The sequence below is a fragment of the Sturnus vulgaris genome, unplaced genomic scaffold (genome assembly GCF_052056855.1).
Source record: "Sturnus vulgaris isolate bStuVul1 unplaced genomic scaffold, bStuVul1.hap1 Scaffold_566, whole genome shotgun sequence".
Classification (NCBI taxonomy): domain Eukaryota; kingdom Metazoa; phylum Chordata; class Aves; order Passeriformes; family Sturnidae; genus Sturnus; species Sturnus vulgaris.
The window spans coordinates 78810-98468 of NW_028276553.1; the positions used below are offsets into that span (position 1 = coordinate 78810).

The window sequence follows — 19659 nt, forward strand, 5'->3', positions numbered from 1 at the left end:
CTGATTATTTCCCTCATTTTCCCCATTTCTCACTGATTTCCCCCCCCCATTTCTCACTGATTCTTTTTCCTCCATTTTTCATGGATTTTTCCACCCATTTTGCGTGGATTTTTTCCCGACTTTCCCCCCCATTTCTCACTGATTTTTGCCCCCATTTCTCTCGGATTTTTTCCAACATTTTTCATGCATTTTTCCGCCCATTAATCACTGATTTTTTCCCCATTTATCACTGATTTTTGCCCCATTTCTCAATGATTTTTTCCCCCATTTTTCATGCATTTTTCCCCCCCATTTCTCACTGATTTATTCCCCATTTCTCTCGGATTTTTTCCCCAATTTTTCAAGCATTTTTTCCCGCAATTTTCCTGGATTTTTTCCTGATTTTTCCCCATTTCTCACTGATTTTTACCCCCCATTTCTCATTGATTTTTCCCCATTTCTCACTCGTTTTTTCCCCATTTCTCACTGATTTTCCCCCCATTTTTCACGCATTTTTCCCCCTATTTTTCGTGGATTTTTTTTCCCATTTTTCCCCGTCTCTCACAGATTTTTCCCCCCATTTCTCATGATGTTTCCCCCAATTTTCATGGATATTTCCCCATTTTCCCCCCCATTTCTCACTGATTTTTGGCCCCATTTCTCTCTAAATTTTCCCCCCATTTTTCCTGCATTTCCCCCCCCATTTCTGATTTTTGCCCCAATTTTTCATGCATTTTTTCCCCGCAATTTTCCTGGATTTTTCCCGATTTTTCTCCATTTCTCCCTGATTTTTTTCAATGATTTTTTCCCCATTTCTCACTGATATTTACGACCCATTTCTCACTCGTTTTTTCCCCATTTCTCACTCGTTTTTTCCCCATTTCTCAATGATATTTACGACCCATTTCTCACTGATTTATTCCCCATTTCTCTCGGATTTTTTCCCCAATTTTTCAAGCATTTTTTCCCGCAATTTTCCTGGATTTTTTCCTGATTTTTCCCCATTTCTCACTGATTTTTACCCCCCATTTCTCATTGATTTTTCCCCATTTCTCACTCGTTTTTTCCCCATTTCTCACTGATTTTCCCCCCATTTTTCACGCATTTTTCCCCCTATTTTTCGTGGATTTTTTCCCCGTTTTTCCCCGTCTCTCACAGATTTTCCCCCCCATTTCTCATGGATGTTTCCCCCAATTTTCATGGATATTTCCCCATTTTCCCCCCCATTTCTCACTGATTTTTGGCCCCATTTCTCTCTAAATTTCCCCCCCATTTTTCCTGCATTTCCCCCCCCATTTCTGATTTTTGCCCCAATTTTTCATGCATTTTTTCCCGCAATTTTCCTGGATTTTTCCCGATTTTTCTCCATTTCTCACTGATTTTTTCCCCATTTTTCAATGATTTTTTCCCCATTTCTCACTGATATTTACGACCCATTTCTCACTCGTTTTTTCCCCATTTCTCACTGATTTTTTCCCCATTTCTCAATGATATTTACGACCCATTTCTGACTGATTTTTCCCCATTTCTCCTGATTTTTTCGCCAATTTTTCATGCATTTTTTCCCGCATTTTTCCTGGATTTTTTTCCTGATTTTTCCCCATTTTTCACTGATTTTTTCCCCCATTTATCACTGCTTTTTCCCCATTTTTCCCCATTTCTCCCTGATTTTTCCCCCCATTTTTCATGGATATTTCCCGATTTTCCCCCCCATTTCTCACTGATATTTGCCCCCATTTCTCTCTGAATTTTTCCCCCCATTTTTCATGCATTTTCCCGCCCATTAATAACTGATTTTCTCCCCATTTATCACTGATTTTTGCACACATTCCTCTCTGATTTTTCCTCCCATTTTTCATGCATTTTTCCCCCCATTTCTCAATGATTTTTTCCCCATTTCTCAATGATTTTTTCCCCATTTCTCACTGATATTTACGACCCATTTCTAACTGATTTTTCCCCATTTCTCACTCGTTCTTTCCCCATTTCTCACTCGTTTTTTCCCCATTTCTCAATGATTTTTTCCCCATTTCTCACTGATATTTACGACCCATTTCTGACTGATTTTCCCCATTTCTCACTGATTTTTTCCGCCATTTTTCAAGCATTTTTTCCCGCATTTTTCCTGGATTTTTTTCCTGATTTTTCCCCATTTCTCACTGATTTTTTCCCCATTTCTCACTGATTTTCCCCCCATTTTTCATGGATTTTTCCCCCTATTTTTCGTGGATTTTTTCCCCATTTTTCCCCGTCTCTCACAGATTTCCCCCCCCATTTCTCATGGATGTTTCCCCCACTTTTCACAGACAGAGAAGGGAGAGAGTTCCAAGCACCAGAGTCCCCACCCGTCATAAAATCCTCTCAATGAACGCCCCAAAAAAACCCCGACCCAAACTAAAAATGCCCTGCCTCTGACCAAATGAAAAAAAAACCTTTTATATATATAAATCATCTATTTTTTAATATTTAATTTCTAGTCATAATCTATACATATTTCATATATTCAATTTAATTGCTATTCTATTTATCATATATACAATATTATTTTATTATTCATTATATACATAGATTTATATTACTAATGTTATTTCTATTTTATCTATATCCATCTCTATTTGGAGGTTCATAGTTTTTAATATTATTTCTTTAAAAGCTCTGCCTCTAACCAAATAGAAACAAAAAACTCGATTATTTTAAATTATATTTGAATATATTTTTCTATTTAGTTTTCATATTTATATCTGTAGATTTATATGTCTATATTGTGTATTCTATATTTATATACTATTTAATGTAGTTTTTACTAGTATATTAATATACTAGATGCTATTTACATTCTATTATAACATACTATTTAATATAACGTCTTAAAATCGATAAATTATTTATATTACATACTACATACATGTATTTTATATTTATATTTATTTCTATATATTTATACTTACATATATATATGCATATATAGTTATAATAATTTTATGTCAGTATCTATTTTTGCATATTTGTATATTTTTGCCTATATTATTTTCAAAAAACCCTCCTCTAACCAAATAAAAACCAATAAAACATTCCTTTTAAAGTCTGAATATTTATATATTTCTATTTTCATAACATAATATAATGTAATGTAATATATTTATATATTGGTTTCTTATATTTGCTTCTATATTTTTATTCTTTATCTTTTCTATTTACAGTATCTATAAAAAAACCCTACCTCTATCCAAACACAAGCCAATAAAACATTCCTTTTAGACTATATTTAGCTATTTTTTAAGGTTCTGTTTTTCATGCATTCTACACCCACCCCTCCCTCTCAATGTTCTGGCACCCACCATGACCCCCCGCCATGCCCGACTCACCTGCTCCTCCAGCGCAGCCCGGCTCCCTCTCCCAGGGACCTTGGGGTGCCCCAAACCACGTCGGAGCCCCCCTCAGCCTTTTTTCCTCACCCCAAAGAAGGCACAGAACGACTCCTTTAATGAAGTTGTTTTAACAATTGTAAGGCTAGAGCTTTTGGTATCCACTGCTTGCCATCCCTTGTAAACCAATTTTTTTCTTCTTTCTTCTGCAGCTTAATAAACCTCTTTTTTTTCCCCATAGTTTTCCAAATGCATGTATTACCGCATATGCATATTTAGAATCAGTAAATATATTTAATGTCTTGTCCTGCTATAATTCACAGGCTCTCACAAGCGTGTGCAGCTCTGCTGTCTGAGCTGACCAGGTGGCTGGTAACCTCGCCCTTCCTTTAATTGCTTTCCATTCACGATAGAGTATCCTGTAAATCATGAAGAATGGGGGGAAAAATCAGTGAGAAATGGGGAAAAAAATCCCTGAAGAATGGGGGGAAAAATCAGTGAGAAATGGGGAAAAGTGGGGAAAAAATCCGTTAGAAATGGGTGGGGAAATTCCATGAAAAATGGCGAAAGAAATCAGTGAGGAATGGGGAAAAATGGGTAAAAAATCAGTGCGAAATGGGGGGGGGGGGGGGGGGGGGGAATCAATGAGAAATCGGGGAAAAACATAAGTAAGAAACGGGGGGGAAAAGTCCATGAAAAATGGGGAAAAATCAGTGGGAAATGGGGATAAATCTGGAAAAAATCCATGAAAAATGGGGGAAAATATCAGTGAGAAATGGGGGAAAATGGGGAAAAAGTCAGTGAGAAATGGGGAAAAATCAGTGAAAAACGGGGGGAAAACTACATGAAGAATGGGGAAAAAAATCAGTGAGAAATGGGGAAAAAAATCCCTGAAAAATGGGGGAAAATATCAGTGAGAAATGGGAAAAAATGGGGAAAAAAATCATTGATAAATCGGGGGATTCAGTGTGAAAGGGGGGGAAAAATCGGGATCGGGGACGTGGACCGGGACTGGGATCGGGGACCGGGACGGGGAAATGGGACAGGGACCGGGATCGCGGACGGGGACCTGGGACAGGGACCGGAACCGGGATCGGGGACGGGGACTGGAGACAGGGACCGGGACCGGGATTGGGGACTGGGACCAGGACCGTGATCGGGTTCCGGGACGGGGAACTGGGACTGGGACCAGGATCGGGGACCGGAACCGGGGACTGGGACCGGGACCAGGACTGGGGACGGGGACTGGGGACAGTGACCGGGACTGCAATCGGCACCGCCCCCCGAACCGCTCCCGGAACCGCTCCCCGGGCTACCCCGGCACGGCGACCGGGAACGCCCCCGGCACCGCCCCCGGTGCCGCCCCCGGCACTGCCCCGGCACCGCCCCGGGTAGCGCCCCCCGGCACCGCCCCCGGGGCGGGCCGCCGAACGCACGCGATGACGCGCGGGGGGCGGGACGGCGCGGGGCGGTGACGCGCTTCATGCCAGGAGCAGGGCCCGGGTGCGACGAAGACGGGAGCGGGACGACCCGATACCGCGCGGGGCCGCGGGCCCGCGGCGGAGCCCGGCCCGCTGGGTAGGGGCCGCCAATGGCACCGGGGCTTCTGCTTCGGCTTCTGTCCGTGTCGGCGGGGAGGCCCCAGCCAGCGGTGCCCCTCTCCCTCGGCGACACGGGCGTGGAACTCGGCATCGGGCGCTGCATCGCCGCGGACAGCAGGGGGCGCACGGCTACCGATACTGCCATGGGGCCCGGCGCTGCTCTCCTGCTCCGCCGCCAGGCGGCGCTGCGCTGCCGTCCTGCCGCGCCTCCGGGCACGCTCGGTTTCCTCGGGACCCCGGGCCCCGCCTGTCCCGCCGCTGCGGAGGCGGGGGATGCTTTATGGGACTGCCCGAGCTGGCGGTGCCGGGTCTGGGGCGTTGGGGCGCGCCTTGGGGGGCTGCGGGTGCGCTCGTTTCCTCTTCTGCATGGCCTTCTGTGTGAGCATCTCTCGTTGCGACTGCTCTTGGAGAGTCAAACCCCCTCCTCCTAAGTGGTCTCAGGAGCCTGGCAGGGTGAGTTTTGTTTCACAGGGGAAAGGGCCACTGGTCGTGTCCAGAGACCTGTGCACCCAGCCAGGTTTCTGCCTGATAAAATTCCAAATGGATGAGGATTTCTCCCAGCCCCAAGCTGCCCCCACCTGTAACCCTGGCTGCCTTTGGGGTGCCCAAAGCCTCCTCTGTGCAGATCTCAGGAACCTGGGAGGGGTGAACAATGTTGCACAGGGAAAAACCCCACAGATTTTATCTCCGGGCCTGGGGCCAGGAGCAGGCATTTGCGTGCTATAATTCCAGAAGGAGCACGGTGTCTCCCAGACCCAAGCCGCATCCAGCTGTGACCCAGCTGCTCTTGGAGTGCCAAAAGCCTCCTCGTAGCTGATCTCAGGAACCCTGGAAGGGTGAGTTTGGTTTCACAGGGAAAAGGCCTCAGTTTGTGTCCAGAGATCAAATAAGGGACTCTGCTTTTCCTCTAGTTCTCCTTCCTGTTTTCACCTGGGCTAGAAGGATGGGCATGGCCTGTATTTCTCATATCAAAGTGATGTTACTAAATTTGTCCAGAAGTTCTGATTGTTATTTTTATTAGTAGTAGTAATTTTCTGATAGAAAACACTCTCATTTTGCCTTTCCCACGTTGTTTCCAGGTGCTGCCCAGGATGGACATCCGTGGTCTCAGACAGTGATTCCCGAGGAGCAAGGAAAGCCTTTTCCTCACCTGCACAGTTCAGGTGGATGGGACAGAATTGGTGTGGCCTGACAAGGCAGGAAAAGCTGTCTGTGTTCTGGAGTGCCTTGAAAGCTTTCTCCGTCAGGTTTGGAAGGGGTTTCTCTTTGGGATTTCTTGTGATGCAGCACCACGGGTATCCCTTTGTGCCAAGTCCAGTGCTAAAGGATTGAAGAACTGACAAGTGGGGTCTGGGATGAAAATGCCGCTAATAAAATTAAGCAAAGAATACAATAAGAGAAATGAGCATCCTTTTAATGTCTGAAATAGTTAGGAATAAAAATGCTGGAAAAGGGCACTCTGAATTGGTGTCACTTGTCATGGATAAAACCCCAGAGTGAGGAATCAGAGCAGAAGTTGAGAGCTGGAATCCTTCTGCAGTCGACTTAATTTTCTTTTCCTCCTCTCTTTCAGGACAGGAAGAATCACGACTCTCCTGGCATCTTTGCCAAGAGCTGTGGTGTTTGATCAGCCAAAGCCCAGAGGCTTCAGCACCAGAGGTCTGAGCCTGGAGGGCTCCTGGTGCTGCCCGTGCTGTGGGCTATGTCAGAGGATGCAGGGTTCCTCTTTGCCTCCCTGCTGGGATTAACTGCCATGGGAATGTGGGATCTGGGTGAAACTCCAGCTCTCCTGGTGTTCAGGGGAGCAAGGTCTGAGGGACTCCTCTCTGGGGATGTGCGGTGAAGGACTGAATAGTGTGGAAGGAGAGTATTTATAAACTGTATCACTGTTTCTCCCAAAATTGGGGTGGAGCGGTGATGGGGGTGGTTGGGTTTGGTCTGGGCCTGTTATTCTTTGTGCAATTTTTAAATTCTCTTGTATGATTTACTGTCCGGTATCTTTCTAACAAAAGCTGACATAAATTTAGATTAAGGATTAGAACTTGGGTCCATTCATTGCAAACATTTGACAAGGCTGGAGGACTGGGGTGGTGACTGCTCTCAGGAAAGGTTACTTATTAATACTGTGTCAGATTTCCCGCAGTGACTGTCAGGCCTGCATGGCTGTGAGTTCGTGCTCTTCTCACTGGGGAAATAAGTTCAGCAAAATTAGAAATGTTAGAAAAATCCAGCCAAAAATTCCACCTCTGTACCCCCTAAGTTTTCCCAGTTTTTCCCAGCTAGGAGCTGCACAGAAGTCAGGCAGGGGAAGTGACAACAGGGAACAGCTGAAAAATTCAAAGGCACAAAGAGGAAAGGGGAAAGGTTTCAGAAAACAATTCTATGGTCTAAGAATAATTTCTGATTCCCTACTGAGAAGAACACGAACTCACAGCCATTCAGGCCTGACAGTCCCCTGCAGTGAGAGCTCAGCACACATCCACAGAGGCAAGTCCAGCATCTTAAATGAAAAAATAAAAATAAAAACCAGAAGAAAAAGGTGATTTCTTTTGCTTCAGAGTTATTTCAAGTTCTTAAAGCCCAAGCAACATTTGCTCTTGGTTTTGGTTGGGTGAATCATGAGCAGTGGGCACGGGTCATGCCATTCATTGAGCAGAAAACCCGGGGTCATTTAGAGGGGACACAAGAACTGTTTGTGTAGCGACCTCGGCTGCAGAGGGGCAGGAGAAAGGCCAGGGGAGCTCCCTGGGGCCACCAGGGCCTGTGGGGAACAGAATGGACGCTTGGATGACCAGTGGAGGTGAGGAGTGGATCTGAGTTCATCTACAGGGAAATAAGGAGGGGATACTCTGGAGTGAAAAGCTGAGGTGATGAGTTCACCCACCTGGGCACGAGTTGTGTTTGCACAAAGTGGGAACAGAGGTGAAGGTCAATCCAAAGTCGATCCTGCTTGACCTCTGAATTCCAGGATAAGTTTTACAAGCTGCCAAATGAGGGAGTAAAAATACACAAAAATGAAACCGAGAGCATTCATGAGGTTCCTGGGAGTCCATTACACTGTTGTCATAGAATTCTTAATGAGTTTTGAGCTTTTAATGACAACAATTCAGTACTTTCTTTGGATTATTCACTGTGTAGGATTTGGGGTTTATCTGGATTTTAAAGGCGTCGTGGTGGCCCTGACACTGCTCAGGAGCTGGTAGGAAAAGCAGGGTCAGAGCTCCTGGCAGGCACAGGGTGTTTTTCCCAGAGTGGACTGTGGAGGAATTGTTTGGGCCTTGGATTGTCCCTCTGGGTGATGCCAGTTGCTGTGATTTGTGTAATTCCATACATTTAACTCCCAATACTTCCCAGCCCAGGAGCTTGAGCTGACAGGGCAGCACACAGATTGTTCTCTGTGCTGTGCCCCGATTTGGGGTTGGCTGTCAGCTTTGCTAGCTCCCGTGAATTATGCCCATAGCCCCGAATTCCCTGCTCAATTCCCACTGCCATAACCTCACAGCGCCTCATGGAGTGGGGATATACTGTGGCAGGAAGCTCAGCAGCATCGGCACAGGGACAGGTGTATATTCCAAAGAATTTGCTGTTTCAAACCCTCATCCCCCAGCCCCGCCGATGTCCCTGGGGGGCACTTGACAGAGTTACCTGGATTTCAGCTGATTTCACCCCCCCGAGCTCGGGCTCCAGGTGATCTTTTCAAGCAGGAGAAGGCAGGGGCCGGAGGCGCTCGTGGCCCGTGCCGAGGCAGTCCCTGGGGCCACGAGAGGACATCTCTCCCTGCAGAATTTCAGTTCTTTCCAGAGCCTCAGCAGTGACAGAGGACAAAGAGGAAGATGAGGAGGAGGAAGAAGGGGGAGAGGGTTTGAGAGGAGGGGAAGCCCAAATCCGTGCTGTGTGCGGAGCTCCGACAGCACGCTGCAGCCCGCAGCTCAGTGTGAGCACGGGGCAGAGGAGGCGATTTCTGGGCATTCAATCACCCTGAGGCGGGCCCGGCACAGCTCGGTACCGCTCCGGGATCACCCGGCCCCGGCCCCGGTGCCGCCCGGGACCACTGGGGACCGCCCCTAAAGCACCGCCCCGACCCCGCCCGGTCCCGTCCCCGGGACCTCCGTGCCCCGCCTCGCCAAGCCCCGGCTCCGCCCCGAGCCTGCCCGGGCTGCGCCGGGACCATCACTGGCGGCCCCGCCCCTCTTCCCCGGGCCGAAGCGGGCTGAAGGAGATGTCCGCACGATTGGAAACGCCGCCGAAAATCGCACCCGTGGGATCGGTGTCGGCGTCGTGCGCAGGCATCCCACTAGAGCGAGCGGGCTCCTTGCTGTGCCACCCTCCTTTTGCAGCCAGAGTTAGAAGGTCGGGGAGCGACACCCGAGCCGCCATCTTGGGAGAGGCACGCGCGCAGTACCGCGCTCTGCCCACAGGGTGGCGCTTGGGAGACAGGCAAGGGATGGAATCAAGGAGTGTCCCAATCCTTGAGGAAATCCCCCGGAATGAACGCCCCAAAAAACCCCGACCAGAACTGAGAAACCTCCTGCCTCTGTATGAGTGCAAAGGGTGTGCAAGGAGTGTGCAAATAGTGTGCATTAGCAATCGATCGGCAGGCATTGGAAATTGATCGCCGATCTAATCGATCGGCAGGCATTAGCAATCGATCGCCGATCTAATCGATCGGCAGGCGCGATCAATCGATCGCCGATCTAATCGATCGGCAGGCGCGAGCAATCGATCGCCGATCTAATCGATCGGCAGGCATTAGCAATCGATCGCCGATCTAATCGATCGGCAGGCGCGATCAATCGATCGCCGATCTAATCGATCGGCAGGCATTAGCAATCGATCGCCGATCTAATCGATCGGCAGGCATTAGCAATCGATCGCCGATCTAATCGATCGGCAGGCATTAGCAATCGATCGCCGATCTAATCGATCGGCAGGCGCGATCAATCGATCGCCGATCTAATCGATCGGCAGGCATTAGCAATCGATCGCCGATCTAATCGATCGGCAGGCGCGATCAATCGATCGCCGATCTAATCGATCGGCAGGCATTAGCAATCGATCGCCGATCTAATCGATCGGCAGGCATTAGCAATCGATCGCCGATCTAATCGATCGGCAGGCATTAGCAATCGATCGCCGATCTAATCGATCGGCAGGCGCGATCAATCGATCGCCGATATAATCGATCGGCAGGCATTAGCAATCGATCGCCGATCTAATCGATCGGCAGGCGCGATCAATCGATCGCCGATATAATCGATCGGCAGGCATTAGCAATCGATCGCCGATATAATCGATCGGCAGGCGCGATCAATCGATCGCCGATCTAATCGATCGGCAGGCGCGATCAATCGATCGCCGATCTAATCCATTGGCACGCATTAGCTATCGATCGCCGATCTGATTTTTCCCGCCATTTTTCATGGATTTTTCCCCCCATTTCTTACTGATTTTTCCCCACAATTTTCGTGGATTTTTTCCCATATTTTCCCCATTTCTCACTGATTTTTTTCCCCCATTTCTCAATGATTTGTTTCCCCAATTTATCAAAGATTTTTTTTCCCCATTTCACCATGATGTTTCCCCCATTTCTCACTGATTTTTTCCCCCATTTCTCACTGATTTTTTCTCCCCATTTTTCCATGGATATTTCCCGATTTTCCCCCCCATTGCTCACTGATTTTTGCCCCCATTTCTCTCTGAATTTTCCCCCCATTTTCCATGCATTTTTCCCCCCATTAATCACTGATTTTTTTCCCCATTTATCACTGATATTTGCCCCCATTTCTCTCTGAATTTTTCCTTCCATTTTTCATGCATTTTTCCGCCCATTAATCACTGATTTTCTCCCCATTTATCACTGATTATTGCCCCCATTTTTCACTTATTTTTTCCCCACAGCATCGGCCACCACAGCACGAGCGACAACAGCTCGCTCTGTTCCCGCCATTGCCCATGGATTGTTTGCCTGTTTTCCATGGATTTTTCCCCATTTCTCACTGATTTCCCCCCCCCCCCCATTTCTCACTGAATATTCCCCCATTTTTCATCGACTTTTCCCCCATTTACCACTGCTTTTTCCCCATTTCTCGCTGATTTTGTCCCAAATTTTCCCCCATTTCTCATTGATTTTTTTCCCTGTTTCTCACTGATTTTTCCCCCATTTCTTAATGACTTTTCCCGCCATTCGTCTCGGATTTTTTCCCCCATTTCTCACTGATTTTTTCCCCATTTCTCAATTATTTTTTCCCCCACTTTTCCCCGTTTCTCACTGATTTATTCCCCCATTTTTCATGGATTTTTTTTCCCCCATTTCTCACGGATTTTTTTCCCCATTTTTCAAAGATTCCCCCCCCGTTTTTCACTGATTTTTCTCCATTTCTCACTGATTTTTCCCACCATTTTTCATGTGGTTTTTTTCCATTTCTCACTGATGTTTTACCCCATTCTTATTACCATTCTCATAGCTCTATTTTATATTTATACATATTCTTATATTTGCATTATTTCTGTTATACACTAGATTTTTCATAGATATTTGCTACTTATATTTCATTATATTTTACATGTATACCAATCTATTTCTATTCTTTATATTTTATTTTTATATTAGCTATAAAAACCGTGCCTCTACCCAAATAAAAAGCATTTAAACATTCCTTTTAGACTATATTTAGCTATTTTTTATGGTTCTGTTTTTCATGCATTCTACACCCACCCCTCCCTCTCAATGTTCTGGCACCCAGCATGACCCCCCCCCCCCCCCCCCCCCCATGCCCGACTCACCTGCTCCTGCAGCGCAGCCCGGCTCCCTTTCCCAGGGACCTTGGGGTGCCCCAAACCACGTCGGAGCCCCCAGTCTCCACACCCTCCCCCTCCGTAGGGAACGGGAATGGGATGGGGAGCACACAGGACAAGAAAGGAACACAAAAGACACACTGGACAGAGAGAAGAAAAGGGCTGGAAGCTGGATATGAGGATGAAAGTGGAGCAGCAACAAACCTCAGGACTCTTGACTAGAGAGTGTGGCTGCTGAACGTCTCAAAAAAAAACCCCCAGCTCCAACACAACATGCTGTGCTCACGGCTCGGCCTGGGACTCGTCAGTGAACATCTCTCTCTTGCCAGGGCCATAAAGCCCCCGAGAAAACACGAGGTGAGGTTGATGTGCTCCGGCTTTGCTCCTGCTCAGCCCTAACCCCAGCCCCTGCTGCCAGTGAGCGCCCTGATCTCTGAACCTCTTCTCAGCTTGTTTGTACGCTTCCAAATTCCTTCCTCTTTCTTCAAGCTTCATCTGTTTCCTGGCATTGGGAGAATGACAAGTGTTTAGCACAGCGCAATGAATACAACAGTCTCATTTTCAGAAGACACAACTGAACGAGAACCGACAGCAGCACTGCTTCGAGACAATCTGGGCACACGTTTCCCTTCCAGCAATCTGAGTGTTCTTTTGTGTCACGCCTGAAATCCTGAAAATGGTTTTTTGAGAAAAATTATCCATAACTAGAAAACAATCCAACCAAATAAATAGAACCCCTAGGATATAATAACAGCCCATATACTACAACACTCCAATTCTAATATTAATAAGAAAACAGAAATTAGCTACACAGCATTACCTCAAACAAACACTACATACTGGCAAGAATCAAAGCCACCACAAAATAATTCAAAAACTACCCTATGCCTTATGCTACAGGCTAGAACGCCATCGGCAAACCTTATCAAGGTATCCTTTAAAAACAACGCCCCACCAAAAACAAAAACAACACAAAACGCCATTCAAGAACTCCCTTATCAACACCTGAATGAAAAAACATGGCATTAGATAAATAGACCATAGCCCTTATCATACACCATCTACAAACAAAATAAAGCTATACCATACATCCTCGAAAACCACCTTCAAAGCACGACATTAGAAAAAAAAACTTTCCAGAATTAAAAGCTGTATCTAACAAAAGCCGTCTGATAAAATTAACAACCAAGCCCCCACCATCAGAGCTGCCCCTACTAAACTCCCCATCGTACATATGAAAAATCAGTTTTAAAAACCTACTTCAATTCATTCTGCCTCAAATACAAAGCCATCCAGAAAGTTACCTTCACTCAAAAACAAAAGCGCACGTAGTAAATAACATTAAAAAATAAATCAGCACACTACACACCACAAGCATAAAATATTGAATTAAAACCAAAAATACCCCTATTCATTAAAGAGCCCAGCCGCAAGCTATATTAACTATAACTTCGTGCAAACGTACACATATCATTAAAATAGATTTCTTTCAGAATACAACTGATGATCTAAAATAGTAAAATGTCCGAGAACGATATTATAATAGGATATCCTCGATCATCCTCCCGCAAATTCTCTCCACTGTATTGTCCGACACACACCGGAAAAAAAATCCACTTTTTACTTTTTTCAGCTAACTTCTCATTTATTAGCTGAGAGGAATGTTGAATTTGTCTTTACAAATGAGCTGTGGATCAGCCTGTAGATAAGGCTAGCACTGAGAGATAAAAGAAACAATGGGATGGATTCCACTGATTGATGAATGGAAAGAGATAGTTGCCTTTACAAACAAACTGCAGGGCTGCTGATAAATGAAATTGGATATCGAAAGATGAAAGAAGCAACGGGGGAAACTATGAATTCTATAAGAATTAAAAATTAAAAGGGAGGGTTATACATTAGAGGGGAATTTCAGGTATCAGGCGTTCCGGGAAGTCTGTGCCTCTCAAGTACCTCAGCCAATGGGAAAAGAGAGAGGGAAATGCGGCCGGGAAAATAGGATAAAAAGGAGGCTGCGTCCTCCAAAAATTTGAGAGATCCCAGGGGAATGTCCCATGGCCTCTCCCTTTATTCGAATAAAGCAAAAAGGACTCCTCCGTTTCCTTTTTGGACATAAACCGCTGGTGTTTGTGGATTAATTTTCCTGACATTTAGCAACATATTGTTAAAAAAAAAAAAAAAAAAAAAAAAAAAAAGTGATCCAGAAGAGGGCAACATTGACAGCCATTCCAAGACAGGATGAACAAATGCTTTCACATTGACAGAGGATGCTGCGATGTTCTGAGAACAGAAGATAGAATAAAATAAAGGAAGGTGATGTTACAAGACAGAAAAGGGTAAAATAAAAGGAGTACCTGAGACTGGGGGGCGGGGGGGAAGAAAATGGGGAAATATTAATTGCTACACACTAGGTACAAATGCTTTTTACAAGTAATTTATGAGAAGCAAGCTAAAAGCGTCTTACTGCTGCTAGTGATATCATGCTCCAAGCTCTGCTAATAATTCCTATTTCTAGCAATAGTTAAATTGAACTCACTACATTCCAACTATTTTTCTGCTTGTTTAGATGGCAGATCCGTTTGGAACACACCTTAGTATAGCAAATTCTATGCCCAGGTAGGGACCTCTCAGTTCTTCCATAAAACATTTTCTTCTGCATTATGGCAAGCCTTTGTTTTAGCTTGACAGCTTTCTTGAAACTTCAATTTACGCATGTATCCAAAGACATTTGCAATTCCAGAAATTGGTAGGCACATCATATGGAAAGTAAATAACATTCTCGAGAGGGAGTTGCTTTGTTACTGAGGGGATGAAAAGCAAGGCTAGAGCTAGTAGAACTACCCAAGAAATTGGACTTAACGCAGCTTTTACAAGGCTCAAAGTAGCCATACCGAGATGTTTGAGCTAAAAGCCCCAGTTACCAGACTTACAGGCCTAATAGTTATCACCACACCACATTCCCTGGTTGCAGTATTTTTAACAGCAGTGCAGAACGCTACTGAAAATTATTTTTAGGTTGAATTGTTCTCTCCCCTCACTGCCTGTGTAGCTGTTAGAGGCTTCCAGGAGGCTGGGGAAGCAGACTGCTGGTTTCACTTCCAGACACGTCACTTCCATGGTCTGCTGGAGGGCACTTTGAAGCCCGTGGCCTTTTCTTGCTCTATTGTATCTGACAACTTTCCTCCCCCACGTCTGTTTTTTAGCGGGCAGCATTTTTGGAGGGCCAGTCAAAGACCTCAGGCTCCGAGAGAATTCGTCTGCTTTGCTCTGTTTATGTGTGCAACAGATGGGAGCAGCAACTAAGTCAAGTAGTAACTTCTGAGCTGCCCAGTTATCAGTAAACCAAAATATTCTTTTGTGACTCTCGCCAGACGAACATATCATCCTATCCGAGTCACACACTGCCCCTCTGGCATTTTCCAGTCAGACAAAGAATTCCTGGCCCCTTCCTTGCATGAACCTCAGCTCTCCACCTTGTTCCAGAAAGAGTTCTAGATCCAAGGCCCAGTGAGCCAGCTACCCTTTGCTGCCCTGAGCAGTATGGAAACAGCCAAGCCCCAGCCCTGCAGCCCTGCCTAACTCTCCTTTGCCTCCCAAACCTGAACCTTTTCCTTGGCTGTGGCATCCTCACTCATGCAATCCTGAAGACAAAAATCTGATTTGGCAGGTGAGGCCGTTTCTAACGCAAAAGCTTCACCAAGGTTTCTCTTCCAACTTCAGCCTTAAACAGTCCTGTCCTCCTCAGACAGCCCCCACCTCCAGCCTTTAGCTGTAAATACTTACTGGTTTATAGCTAATGCTTGCCACCCCTCAAAATTAAGTCTTTTGATATGCATTTACATCCCTCCCTAACCATGTCCTCATCACCCTTCCCAAACTCAGCCTCATCTCCAGGCCTAGAACCTCTCCCTAGGTGAGGGACTGTCCTCGGGTAGGAGTGCTGACAGACCTGTGCATGAGCCCAGCTGCAGAGCCCGTGCTAATCCCAGCCCAGCTCTAGCCTTTAAACCCACTGGGGCTTTGGTACTGGAGGCCCAGTTACAGTAACCCCTGTGGCCGTTCCACTTCCAGGCCATCTGTGAGTTGTGATCCCCCACCCTACACCACTTTGGTGAGAAATGCATTCCTTTCTTACAATAAAGTTTTCATTTTATGTCTAAATTCAAGCATTCCGAGAAAACGTGTAGCAATTATATCAAGACAGACATGACAGGCACCAACATTAGTCTTTCATTACACACTTTTCATGCCTTCTCTCCACAGATTTCTTTGAGGCAACTCTGACTCCTTTTCTCACAGGCAGCTCCACACAGCACCGACTCCTCCTCTCCTCTGTACGACTGGCTAAACCCCAGCCTGTCCCTTCCCCAGCCACCTGAGCCTGTCTGTCCCACACACAGCATCCTCTCACCTTGTCCATCCCTTGCACGGCCACGTGTCCCTTCCTCCTCGCAGCACAGCCAGCAGGCTCCAGCCCACACTGCAGCAGGCTCTGCACCTCCAGCTGGAGCTGTGCTTAGTGAAACTGGCAGCCAGCTGACCCACGCTTTTATAACAACCAGCCTCACTGGGCAGGCAAGGCTGTTTCCACTCCTTGCTAATCAGTACAGCTGTAACTCGTTGGCAACTAGTGCCTTCTGCACTATCCTTACAAACTATTCTCCTACAGAAATGGACCGGAATTCCGCGGGGATTTTCCGGGAATTCCGGGGGGATTTTGTCGGGGATTCCGGGGGGATTTTCCCGAGTATTCCGGGGGGATTTTTCCCGGGAAATCCGGGGGGATTTTTCCCCGCGATTCCAGGGGGATTTTCCAGGGGATTCCGGGCATATTTTCTCGGGGATTCCTGGGGGATTTTCCAGGGGATTCCATGGGGATTATCCAGGGGATTCCAGGGGGATTTTATCGGGGATACCTGGGGGATTTTCCAGGGGATTCTTGGGGGATTTTCCCGGGGATTCCGTGGGGATTTTCACGGGGATTCCGGGGGGATTTTCACTGGGATTCCGGGGCGATTTTCTCAGGGAATTCCGGGAGGATTTTCAGGAGTATTCCGGGGGGATTTTCCCGAGTATTCCGGCGGGATTTTTTCGGGGAGTCCGGGGGGATTTTCCCGGGAATTCCGGGGGGATTTTCTCCGGGATTCCGGGGGGATTTTCCAGGGGTTTCAGCGAGGAATTTCCCGGGGAATTCCCGGTGGATTTTCCAGGGGATTCCGGGTGGATTTTCTCGGGGATTCCGGGGGGATTTTCCCGAGTATTCCGGGGGGAATTTTTCGGGGAGTCCGGAGGGATTTTCCCAGGGTATCCGGGGTGATTTTACGAGGAATTCCGGGGGGATTTTCCCGAGTGTTCCGGGGGGATTTCCTCGGGGATTACGGGGGGATTTTCTCGGGCAATTCCGGGGGATGTTCTCGGGTATTCCGGGGCCATTATCTCGGTGATTCCGGGGAGATTTTCTCGGGGATTCCGAGATTATTTTCCCGGGGAATTCATGGGGATTTTCCCGGGGATTCCGGGGGAATATTCGCGGGGATTCCGGGGGATTTTCTCGCAGATTCCGGGGGGATTTTCATGGGGATTCCGGGGTATTTTCTCCTGGATTCCTGGGGGATTTTGCCGAGTATTTCGGGAGAATTTTCTCGGGGATTCCGGGGTGATTTTCCCGGGAAATTCCGGGGGATTTTCTCGGGGATTCCGGGGGGATTTTCCCGAGTATTCCGGGGGATTTTTTCGGGGAGTCCGGAGGGATTTTCCCGGGGATTCCGGGGGGATTTTACGAGGAATTCCGGGGGATTTTCCCGGGGATTCCGGGGGGATATTCCCGGGGAATTCCGGGGGATTATCCCGGGGATTCCGGGGGGGTTTTCTCGGCGATACCGGGGGGATATTCTCGCGGATTCCGGGATGATTTTCCCGGGGAATTCTAGGGGATTTTCTCGGGGATTCCGGGGGGATTTTCCCGGGGAATTCCGGGGGGATTTTCCAGGAGATTTCGTGGGGATTATGCCGGGGAGTCTGGGGCTATTTTCGCGGGGATTCCGGGAGGTTTTTCTCGGGGATTCCGGGGGGATTTTCCCGCGGAATTCCGGGGGGATTTTCTCGGGGAGTCCGGGGAGATTTGCCCGGGGATTCCGGGGGGATTTTCCGGGGGATTTTCTCGGGGATTCCGGCTGGATTTTCCAGGGGATTCCGGGCATATTTTCTCGGGGATTCCGGGGGGATTATCCCGGGGATTCCGGGGGCATTTCCCGGGGAATTCCGGCGGGATTTTCTCGGGGAATCCGGGGAGATATTCCCGGGGATTCCGGTTGGATTTTCCCGAGGATTACGGGGGGATTTTCTCGGGGATTCCTGGGGGATTTTCTCTGCGATTCCAGCGGGATTTTATCGGGGATTCCGGGGGGATTATCTAGGGGATTCCGGGGGGATTATCCAGGGGATTCCGGGGGGATTTTCCGGGGATTCCGTGGAGATTTTCCGGGGATTCGGGGCGGATTTTCTCGGGAATTCCGGGGAGATTTTCCCCGGGATTGTGGGGGGATTTCCCGCGGGATTCCGGTGGGCATTTTCCGGGGATTTCGGGGGGTTTTTCTCGGGGATTCCGGGGGGATTTTCCCGAGTATTCCGGGGGGATTTTCACGTGGATTCCGGGGGATTTTGTCGAGGATTTCGGGAGGATTTTCCCGGAGATATCGGGTGGATTTTCTCGGGGATTCCGGGAGGATTTTCCCGAGTATTCCGGGGGGATATTCTCGGGGATTCCGGGGGGATTTTCCCGAGTATTCCGGGGGGGTTTTCTCGGGGATTCCGTGGGGATTTCCCCGGGGATTCCGGGGGGATTTTCCCGAGTATTCCGGGAGGATTTTGTCGGGGATTTCCGGGGGATTTTCTCGTGGATTCCGGGACGATTTTCCCGAGGAATTCCGGGGGGATTTTCTCGGGGATTCCTGGGGGATTTTCTCGGGGATTCCGGGGGGATTTTCCCGGGGATTCCGGGGGGAATTTCCCGGGGATTCCGGGGGATTTTCTCGGGGAATTCAGGGGATTTTCCAGGGCATTACGGGGGATTTTCCCGAGGAATTCCGGGGGCATTTTCTCGGGGATTCCGGGGGGAATTTCCTCGTGGATTCCGGGGGGGATTTTCGCGGGGATTCCCGGGGGATTTTCCCGGGGAATTCCGGGGGGATTTTCTCGGGGATTCCGGGGGGATTTTCCGGGGATTCCGGGGGAATTTTCCAGGGGATTCGGGGCCGATTTTCGCGGGGATTCTGGGGGGATTTTCCCTGGGATTGCGGGGGGATTTTCCCTGGTAATTCCAGGGGATTTTCCCGGGGATTCGGGGGGCATTTTCCGGGGATTCCGGGGGGATTTTGTCGGGGATTCCGGGGGGATTATCCAGGGGATTCCGGGGGGATTTTCCAGGGGATTCCGGGCATATTTTCCCGAGTATTACGGGCGAATTTTCTCGGGGATTCCGGGGAGATTTTCTTGGGGATTCCGGGGGGGCTTTCACGGGGATTTCTGGGGGATTTTCGCCTGGATTCCGGGGGGATTTTCTCGCGGATTCCGGGGGGATTTTCCCGGGGATTCCGGGAGGAATTTCTCGGGGAGTCCGGGGGATTTTCCAGGGGAACTCCGGGGGATTTTCTCGGGGATTCCGGGGGGATTTTCATCGGACTCCGGGTTGATTTTCCCGGGGACTCCGGGGGATTTTCTCGGGGATTTCTGGAGGATTTTCCCGGGGAATTCCGAGGGATTTTCAGGGGAATCCGGGGGGATTTTCTCGGGGATTCCGGGGGATTTTCTCGGGGATTCAGGGGGGATTTTCCAGGGGATTCCGGGGGGATTTTCTCGGGGATTCCGGGGAGATTTTCTCGCGTATTCCCGGGGCATTTTCCTGGAGATTCCAGGGGGAT

General features: G+C 48.2%; 1 long non-coding RNA gene across 1 annotated transcript; it reads left to right on the forward strand.

The window, feature by feature from the left end:
- Nucleotides 1-5143: 5143 nt before the first annotated feature.
- LOC148217597 (uncharacterized) lies at nucleotides 5144-7488 on the forward strand. The gene is made up of 3 exons (XR_015800956.1): nucleotides 5144-5398; nucleotides 6025-6192; nucleotides 6519-7488. It is a non-coding gene; the product is annotated as an uncharacterized LOC148217597 (long non-coding RNA).
- The last annotated feature ends 12171 nt before the right edge of the window (nucleotides 7489-19659 follow it).